Below are 11,414 nucleotides of genomic sequence, written 5' to 3'. Positions count from 1 at the left end.
GTGGTAAATTTCAAATGTAATTTCGCACATGAATTTCGGAAACTCAGTTTGAACCTACGATCCTCGGCTTGAGAGGCGATAGGTCAAACCACTAGGCCACCACGGCTCTACTATTTATTATTCCAATCCTACTTACATTATAAACTACCTTTTACCCGCGGCTTTGCTCGCGTGAGCCATAAACATTTCAAAAAGGTAAGCAATTAAGCAAGTATGTAAGTGAGCATGTAATTATGCAAGAAATAGCGCAAGCAAGCATGCGTTCAAGACTGCATTCATGCATGCAAGCAAGGATGTAAGCAATCGAGCAAGCATGCATGCGAAAGTTTGTGAGTGAGTGATGTTTGTTACTAGTTCACGCTGAAACGGCTGGACGGATTTGGATGAAATTTGGTATGTAGATAGTTGGACATCTGGAATAAAACATAGGCTACTTTTTATTCCGATATTCCTACGGAATAGGGATAAAATCTCGAAACAACAACCGCTGGGCTTAGAATCATGGAATTTGACATGATTATTTTTAATGTAACGTCAATGAAAACCACGATTTAATTTCCGGGAATTCCCACGGGAATTTTTAAAAATCCCGAAACTTCAATGCAGCTGCTGAATCTACGTGTGCGACGCCGTGGATAAACACTAGTGTTTACTAATAATATGAGGTTTTTATGTATTCCATACGTACTGAAACCCTTCGTTTGATTATTTAACGCGTGGCAGGGCGATCCAATTTTTCACCCGCGAGATAAATCAGCGCTGCTGCGCCATAATTCATCTGTGGGTGTGGTCACCCTGATGGGAAGCTTGGGACGGCGGTGGACCTTGGAGTAGCTTTGAAAAATTGTATTCTAAATCAAGTTTAGTGTGCAAAGCCGCGGGTTACCTTAAACTGGGGTTACATTGGTCAATTTAAAAATTGAAACGTTTTTATCTCTTACGAGTAGGCGTTTTTAAAAAAATTAAACATCAACTTTTTTAGTCTTTCCATATACCAAATTTGGATATTCTAATCTAACTTTAAAAAAGCCGAAGAAAAAAATAATAATACGGTGGTCAAAGTTAAACCGTCTGTGGGGTTACTTTCATGTATAATACAAAACAAAGCTATACCTAAATAAACTTTCGATCTGACAATATTCATTGCAAACGTTTCACCGTTAAAGTTAGAATTGAAAATAGTAAAAAACGTTACTTAAATTTTCACATTTAATCTGTGCCGTTGCCAACCACACTTTTTCACTGCGTCAGAGTAACTGATGAGTGCAACTATCGGTTTTACCAACATTAAAAAAAAGATGCGTTCGGAAACACAGATATTCGTGTTTAAAATTAAAATGAAGTTTTTAAATACTGTATAGATTCAGGCGTTACTTTGCGGAGGTCCATGTTAAAATAAATGTAATATCTGTCTTGCTCCTCCGCCAAGTAGTGAGGCCAAGTTCGTGCGAAACAGCTACGTTTGAGTTGGAAAAAATGTTTTTTCATGCAATTTAAGCTACCCTTCCTCCACATAAAAAACGTAAATAACAAACGCAAACGCAACTGAACCCACCACCACCACAGCCATAAAGAAGATCCCTGACACGTGTTTCGCTTCTCTCCGAAGCATCATCAGCGATTGTTGACCCTACGACGCTTGGTCGAAGAATGAGCTCACTCAGAACGGCTGGCCGTATTTATGCCTTCCCTTTCACTTTAATTGCCTGTATTACTAGAAAATACCCTCAATAATGGCGATGACGCAAAGTTTGGTTGCATGAGAAACGTAGCTGTTTCGGTCCGTTTCGGACGACTAGGCCTCACTACTTGGCGGAGGAGCAAGACAGATATTCCATTTATTTTAATTAAGTTTTTATCAAAGTCATCCCGTGATTCGAAGTAACCCCAATTTACGGTATTGTACAGTCGAAGCAACTGATTCATGTAACAGGGTGGAGACTCTTAATAATCAATTTCACTATGATTTTTTTGACAATATTATGATCCCATAATCATCATCATTACGCATTAGCAGCACAATGCCCACTTGCTCGTTTGCCATCCAGTCGAATATAAAAAAAAATGGCTATCGTACTTATAAATGCTACCAGTTTTATTTATTTCATTTGGTTTAATATTTCATTTATTTTGGTTTTCATTTAATTTAATTTCTTTTATTTTGATGTTTTTTTTAAATATGTTATTCAGCAGGGTCGCTTGGGCTTTTTTTACACGACAACATTACATTATAAATTCTAATAACTTGATAAGCATGTAAATTTTGATGTTTGTTTGTTTGTTTATACTCTCGAAAATCTTCAAATTAATAGTAAAATCAAACCCTTTTCAAATTTCAAAATAACGTTATAATGAGCACAATCCAGAGATAGGAGATAGGGTATCCCCGTACCCGAAGAGTCCTTGAGCGCCGAAGGATGAGTCGTTAGGGGTAAGCTAGAATTAAGGGCCGAGATAATCTCGAGCTGTTTGTATGATATGACGAACCATGATGATCATGATATACAACTAATTGCTGGCTTAATGCCTTTAACGAATAACTTTTAAGAACAAAAAAAATAAAAATTGACTAGCGTCATCTTTTGAAACATATGTCAAGACTGTTTTTCTGCGGAATTCGTGGAGGTATCAAGCTAAGGTTAATATCAAATACTAAAATTTTAGAGCAGAGAAAAAAATTAAACTTCCATGTCAACGCAATCCATACTAATCCGTACTAATATTATAAATATGAAAGTGTGTTTGTATGTTTGCCCATCTTTCACGTCAAGACGGAGCGACGGACACTAACCACCAACACCGCACAACACTGACGTGTTTCGAAAAACATCACCAGACCAAATAACTAAATTAACTTGAAATTTGGTACGAATTATGTAGCTTGGATTACAATGCCAGTACAATCAACAAAAAATAAAGAAAGAGAAAAAAGTTTTAACTGAAAAAAAGGAACCCTGTTCTTGAGTAGAAAGATTTCAGTTCAATTAATAATCAAGTAAGTATACAAGCTTCTAATTTAATAACAAATCAGATTCTATTAACGCATTTGTAAACGCGAATGAAATTATTTTATCGACTTGCTAATGGTGGGATTGCGTGCGAGCATTTCATGTCTTTTGTTTCACGTGTGCCCTGCCTGATCGAGTTTACACCAAATCAAGGTTCATTTGACGAAAAATTATTAACACAAAATTAATTAGATGTTAGAATGATTAAATTTGGAAAGGCCTGAAAAACTGGATATGACAACCGGAAGTACGGTCAAGGAAACTGAATCGCGTACTGGTGTGGAACCTTTTCATACTCAATTTTGCTATCGTTTCTTCGGCAGATGACTATGACTGTCTGCCAAGTTTCTTGCGGCGCATTCTTCTTGGCAATGATGGTATTTCCGAAAGCGCTGGTAGTTGAAAAAAATACGTGTAAAAGTGCCCATTGCGGCCTATTTACTGAATAAATGATTTCAAAATTTGAATTTGAGATGTATGGAATGTCAAAGTGACTGCAGTAGCACAACCCCAGTAGCCAATTCTGTTTCTTTGACTGTACTATATGTTTTTCAGTCACGGCAATTTGTATGGAAACATATTTTTCAATAAATGTTTCTTTTGATTGCGCTAATTTATAAATTTGATATTTTCACTGCATCAAGGGATAGTAAACCCGAGCATTTGATATTAATTACAGCTTGATACCTCCAGCCATTCAGCTAACACAATTTTACAGCTAAATACATCATCATCATCATCAGCCGGAAGACGTCCACTGCTGAACAAATGCCTCCCCTATTAGAACGCCACAATGAACGACAACTCGCCACTTGCATCCATCGGCTTCCCGCAACTCTCACGATGTCGTCAGTCCACCTGGTGGGAGGCCTGCCAACGCTTCGTCTTCCGATTCGTGGTTGCCACTCGAGGACTTTTCTCTCAACGGTTATCTGTTCTTCGAGCGATGTGGCCCGCCCACTGCCACTTCAACTTGCATATTTTTCCAGCTATATCATGTAGCTAAATACATACGTTATATTAAACACATGGGTTAAGAATAATACTAACGAACCTTCATCTAATAACCAATATCTGCGAAACAAAATCAGCCAAGCGTGCCGACCCACTTGGGCGCAGATCCTATATCTCTCAGATTGAGCCTGTAGGGTCTAACTCATCTAATTTAACATTTATGAGTCGTAAACGCTCCTCGATTCTCGGAATACTTGATTTCCTACCCCTTGATTCAGTGTCCCTCGATTCTGTGTCCCTGGACTCTTATGTCTAGGTCTTATGTTACGTTGTAACCAGGTTGTTCGCCTACGGAAACTTTCAGTTCTCTGTCTGCAAGTAAATAATATATAATAAAAACATAAAAGTTTAAAATGAACGTTATCAAAATTAATTTGTTTTACCATGCTGTTATCTATTTTCGGTATATTTTTGGGGTCGGGGTTTTTTAACTCAAAGAATAAACAGTTAAGAAAAATTTACGAACTCCGATGTTATTTCGAAGTTCGATGACTTAAAAGCGGCAAAATAAATTTAAATTAAATTTACTACATTTATTTAATTGTATTTTTTACACTTCTGACTCTTCTGGTGTTGCAGGTGTCCATGGGCGACGGTAATCGCTTACCATCAGGCGATCTGTTTGCTCGTTTGCCCCCTATTCCATAAAAAAAACCTACGACCTAATTCGATTTAACTAGCTTTCGATTAAAAAAACATCAAAACGAAAGTTGGGTTGGACAGTCGCATTACCTACACTGTACCTAACTATACTGGTTAGTGGGAAGAAACTGTGCTCTCGCTAGGCAACAAGCTTCTCATAGTCAAATTACCACGCACAGGACTTATCACGCTAACACACACGAGTAATATACCTCGACGTTTCGGCAACATTACAGTGGCCGTGGTCACGAGTAGACTGAAGTGTGGGGTGTCAAGTCTGCCTAGCAGCGCGAGTCCTTCGAACTACCCGCACTTGATCACAAATAGCTAATGCTAGGCAGACTTGACACCCCACACTCGGGTCTACTCGTAACCACAGCCACTGTAATGTTGCCGAAACGTCGAGGTAAATATTACTCGTGTGTGTTAGCGTGATAAGTCCTGTGCGTGGTATTTTGACTATGAGTGAAAATCACGAAGTTTATGTATGTATGTATGTTGTAAACTTTTTATTGTACAAAAGAAAATTAACAAAATACAACTGACAAACTTTAAGATACTTGTACAAAGGCGGACTTATCCCTTTAAGGGATCTCTACAGTCAACCTTTGAGTGGATGAGAGGAGAGGAGCAATACGTTAGGGTCCGACAAAGGGTGAGTTAAGAGTTAAAATAATGGAAGCTACTATACAGTGCTTTAAACAATATAATACATAAACTATAATATAAACAAATAAACTACTATATATATGACCATAATACATATAATATATAAGCATATTAAACAAAGGAATGTTCTCAAATATTTAAGGAGAAGGTGCAAGCCACATTGCAACCAGTCAGCCAAGCCAGTGCAAGTTTAGGACATTATAACAAGCTTCTCATTTATAAAGCAGTTCTGATACCTATCTGGACATAATACGGCATTCCGATATGTGGAGTCGCCAGTAAGAGCAACATAGCATGCCTGCAAAGGGTTCAAAACAATATATTAAGGACCATAAAAAATGCTCCGTGGTTCGCAAAGAACGATGAGATACACGAATATGTGAATATGGCAGGTGGTAGGACCTTGTGCAAGGTCCACCCGAATTGCTACCAGCATCTTGCTCGCTAATCCTGCCGTGAAGCAGCAGTGCTTGCACTGTTGTGTTTCGGCGTGGAGAGTAAGATAGCCGATCAAATTACTGGCCCTTGAGGTATCCCATCTTAGGCCTCTAGGTTGGCAACGCATCTGCAATACCCCTGGTGTTGCAGATGTTTATGGGCGGTGGTGATCCCTTACCATCAGAAGACCCACTTGTTCGTTTGCCATCCAGTCGATTAAAAAAAAAATATATAGCAACCGCGGCAACAAAGATTGAACACTATAAAGAACAAGACATCGCTCGCATCACCCATCACTCCAATCCTCTAGCTTCAGGATTGCTCCAAAATGCCGGTGTAGTTAAAAGATTAAAACTAAATTTACATACCGCCATAAGAATCATACACCTCATCTGATTATAGTCTGGCGACTGGTTGCAGATAAAAAAAAAAAAAAACAAAACAAAAAACGAACATTGGTCATCCGTTTGGTAGCTATGATTATTACAGACTACACACACGTGACTTTCCAGCTTTCTGTCTCTTTTTGTTGAGTGATTTTTAATCTTTCGTATTTCGAATAATTATGTAACCGACGAACGATTCTAAACTTTGACATTGGTATAAATTTTTCCCTAGTTAAAAAAAAGAAGATATAAATTTATACTGTTGAAATCAAAAACGGATTGATATTAGAAAATTGCCTTTAAATCAGTGTTCCTTGATCTGTCCCTTAAATCAGCGTGTCCTTTATTTTGCCCATAACTCCGCGGTCTAGTTGACCTATCTTGAGTATCATCGAATTATGCCCCTCACGCCATTTCAATTAGATGGAGAAATTTACATACTAATGCATACATACGTAATCTGTCTCGACTAAATAGTTTGTAGTAACTTGACTCGCCTCCCTTGTTAATACTCGTATGTGTTATTCTTTTTTGTTTTGATGAAAAAAATGTATGTATATCTCTTCATACGTTGATCAATATAATGTTTTATAAATTTACGGCATCAGTTCCAGGCCATGACTACATCTTGAATAACAAAAAATACATTCCTCACATGTACCTATTTTTGTTTTTTCAAGTTATTGTACTTTTCATCACACGAGCGTAAGGTAAATAACGTATTTTTTTCGTCTTGGCCGGGGCACTTATGTGCCCCCAGATTCACTATTTATTTATTCTGCTTTAAAATAATACTTATTGTAACGACACAGCCAAGTCAATATTTTAAGTAATCTCAGACTTATAAACTTAATTATTTACACTTTGTATACGATTTCATGGTTATAATGATCTGTCAAAATGAGTATCGTGAATATTCACTTTGGCTGATTCTGAAATCATCAAACCACGAAAGTTTCGTCATTTATCTTGGACTTGTGAATTATTTCAAGAATCGAGCCATTGAATTGATATTGTAATTAATGAATTATGATAATTTCTGGGATGCCACTTGGATGGCTTACGCAGCGAAATCACGTTTCATATTTATTCAGCGTTAATTCGTTGAAATTGAAGGCGATATTACAAATGAACTATGTCTAATAATTGCGTTACTAATAACGTTACCAGTTTTTAATTAAGTACGTAGTAAAACGTTTGGGGCTACTTTGATTTAAAATGGTTATAAAAACACAAATATTCATAGCTCTATTGAGCGAGTGAAGTGAAAAGTTAGGTGATTTATGAAGGTAGGTACTTCACTGCCACAGATGGTCTAAAAATATAAGGACATAGTGTAATAACTGTTTTTCAAAGTAGCCTCGTATTTTTAAGTAACTCAGTTTTAATATGAAAAGTTAGTAGAGTTATCTTGAAAAGGTCTACGAGTAAGTCATCTGTTTTTAAATTGAACATGATTTTGCAAAAATGATCCAAACCTCAACAATTTATTTTTGATTTTGGATCTAGTTCCAGTGGCATCAAATGCTAAGTTAAAGAATAACATGGCAATGCTTAGGATCAGTTTTGCAAAACTACGTCCATTTATTCACCGGACGCTGTCGCTTACGTAAAATTAGTTATTTTTTTACATTATTATTTCAGAAGTTAATTTATTTTATTACCTTTGGGATCTGTGCTTTTTTGAAATAAAAATCGGATAAATCATCCTAATATTTATTATATTTTATACGTTTTTTTAATACAAAACTAAGTTTCAATCATCTCTCAAGAAAAGCTACTTTTATTATTATTTCTGTTCTTAATTTTGAACATGAAACTTCCATGAGACTCATTCATATTTAATGATAATATCGCATAATTCATTACATGAAGGCTACGGATTAGCCCGAAACATGTCAAGCTAAACTCGATTTCAGACACGAGTTATCCGATATATTATAATTTAATATAAATATCATAATTGTAAAATCTACGAGTACAGTGCTCTAAAAGAATTTCTTTGCTCACCCGCGATCTTATGATAGCTAAGTTCATGTAAGATATGCGTGTTCATGCAGTTCCTCAACCTCCACACTGTAAGAACATACACAAATCACACAAACCCATCTATCACCACCACCACACTACACAGACGCGTTTCGGTCTCAAGCAGAGCATCTTCAGAGCAACACAACCGTTTAACAAGACATCTGATAATGTGACGTGTTGTTGTTATTCTTTTAGTTATTTGAAATGGACCTCCGCAAAGTATCATCATCATCATTATGTCAGCCAAAAGAAGTCCACTGCTGGACATAGGCCTCCCCCGCAAGGCTCTCCACTCAGACCGGTCTTGTGCTTTCCGCATCCAACGCGATCCCGCGATCTAGCCCGGTCGTCGCTTCATCTTGTTGGAGGCCTACCGACAGCTCGTCTTCCGGTCCGCGGACGCCATTCGAGAACCTTCTGCCACATCGGCCATCAGTTCTGCGAGCAAAGCCCCGCCCACTGCCGCCTCAGTTGAATTGCCTGATTCAATAAATTATGAAAAATATACCTCACGATGCTAGTATCGTGCAAGCAATTAAGTCGCTCAAAATCCTCAGTTACTTTTCATCTGATTTCAATTTGTTATTCAACGTAATATGCATATACCGGGTGTGGCCTGTAATACGACCAACAAATTAAATCATAGCGTCGTTGCTACTGCAATACCGCGTAACTAGCTTTTTCCATAAGGTATAATTTTGACTGTCACGACAGTACTAACATTGTACTGTTCTGACAATGAAAATTGTACCTTATGGAAAATGCTAGTTACGCGGTATATTGCAGTAGCAAAGACGATAGTTCGTCCTCGTCAAACTGAACAACATTAGTTAGTTCAGCGACTTTTATCAATAATGAAGTCTTTGAATTTTCCTTTATCCATACAAATTAAATATTGCTATCAATGTACGCCATCCTAGAACACAACTGACGTCGCCTGTCACGTTACAAACATCAAGCATTTTGCTTTACATTGCTTTTTTTTTTTTATTCGACTGGATGGCAAACGAGCAAGTGCTTCTTCGAATAAACTTAAAAGTGTAATAAAAATTAAAAAAACTAATTATTTTTAAAAGTTACTGAACTAATGTTGTTTAGTTTGAGGAGTATGATCTATGTTTTAATTATCTGCTCATATTACAGGCCACACCCGGTATACATATAATTCGAGCATCAAACCAGCTTTATGACCGGAATCTTGACGTACTTATAAAAAGTTTACCTCCCCATTGCCCGCAGCCGTAAAATAAACTCAAAGAGAGGGAACAGATAGTTTAATATTAATTATTTGCATCTTAACGGAGCTAGGGACATTTAGAATGCTGTTGTTAAATTTAAGGGCTCCGGAACAAGGAAAGCGGAAATAATTCATGTGAATTACGAATATAAAGGGCATTATTTCAACATTTTCGACGGCAGTTAAGAGACTGGGGAGTTTATTATTTAACTTGTTTTAGAATAGGACTGCTCTTGAAAGATAATTTTAGATGACTTTTTTTAAAGTAAGGCTGCTTGATTTTTCATTCTGCATCCATACTAATCAATATTATACCACGCGCCATATAAATCTGCTTAAAAGTTCATTACTTAATAATCAGTTTTGACGCATTTTTGAGATACATTTTTTATGCGACGTCTTTACGTTACTTCCGGATTGTGTTCGAATCGCTTAACGGTATAGTGCCTATTCAATTATTGTAATTAATACCTTTATAGTTTTTGTGGTACTAGTCGTAGCAATGAACTTTTAGGCAAAGTTAGGCGGCGGAAGGTATACTTCTTTCTGATATTACAATCTTTTATTTAGTTTCACCTGTCCTCTTGTCTGTCTGTCTGTCTGTCTGTATCAAATCTTGCAAGTTACATTCGATTAACTTCCAGATTTTGGATTGACTTGAAATTTGGTATACTTATGTAAATTGCGTGACAATAGAATAATTTTGTAGTAACACCCTGGTAGTTCAGCCAAAATTGTCCCCACAGGACGGAACTCTTCAACGGTTAATGGCGACGACTTGAAATTTGGTATGCAGTTGTAGTTTGGGTGATAATACAAGTACAGACATCAAAAAGTACAGTCAGCAAAAAAATCTTGTATTAAAATGATTTTTTTTACCAAAAACTTATTACAAATGGTATGGGTGAAGTTATGAATCTTCACTGAGCGGCCTCTTGTTTTGAGAGGAGGCCTACTGTGCCCAGCAGTGGGACGTATATTGGCAGGGATGATGAATATTATCAATGTGAAAGTGTGTTAGTCTCTCTACTTCACACTTCAACTGCTGAACCGAAATAGATGGCATTTGGTATGGAGCCTTCAACAGATCAGTGATTCTCCTTGAGTTGTTGGAATTCGTGAGCGGTAGTTTTCCCATTAGATGACCCGTTTGCTCGTTTGAATCTCTATCATAATAAAAAAAATATAAGTATATAAGTAGCAAACTTAAGTGAGACTGGGCAGGACATGTCTGCCGGATGCATCCGGATCGTTGGGCCAAAATCGACACTGATTGGGTTCCAAGCGACGTGCACCGGAGCAGAGGTAGGCCTAAAAGAAGGTGGCGGGACGATTTGGAGCGATTCCAGCTGGACTGGCAACAGTTTTCCGAAGCCAGAGACGAGTGGAAGGAGAAAGGGGAGGCTTTTGCCCAGCATTAGGACACTATATAGGCTATTAAAAAAAAGTATCTGTTGCCCGCGAATTCGTTTGCAAATTCATTTATCGCTATTCTGTGTCAGTACATTATCCCACCCAACATAATATTTTGTACACAAAATGTAGGGATAGTGTTGTGATATAGGATAGATAAGCGAATTTTTTGCAGACAAAGATGCGAACAACAGCTAGTTTACCATAACTAACTTTCTTACTTCCTGCACGCTCTGCTTGACAAAAATCAAAGACACATGTAAATGAACAAAGACGATTGACAACAACGAATCTAGTCTTAAACTAAGCATTGCTTGTACTTAGGGTATTTACTTACCTGTAGGTAACGTATAAATTAAAAATTCTTATATAGGACAAACAAATACTTAAATACGTATAAAGACCCAAGCACAGACAAGGTTGTTGGTCAGATTTTCTTACCACCTACTTAGGCTATTTTCGATCTGATTGTTGGGCAAGGCAAGCAGGTTTTGAGCCAGGCAATAAGTTTCTAAGAGCGAAAAAGAGAAAGCGTAAAAGAGCGGCCAAGAGAAAGAGACATTTTCACCCAAAGCT

This window comes from Choristoneura fumiferana, chromosome 21, assembly GCF_025370935.1.
Source record: "Choristoneura fumiferana chromosome 21, NRCan_CFum_1, whole genome shotgun sequence".
NCBI lineage: Eukaryota > Metazoa > Arthropoda > Insecta > Lepidoptera > Tortricidae > Choristoneura > Choristoneura fumiferana.
The sequence above is the reverse complement of the archived record's forward strand: the minus strand, read 5'-3'. Positions refer to the sequence as shown.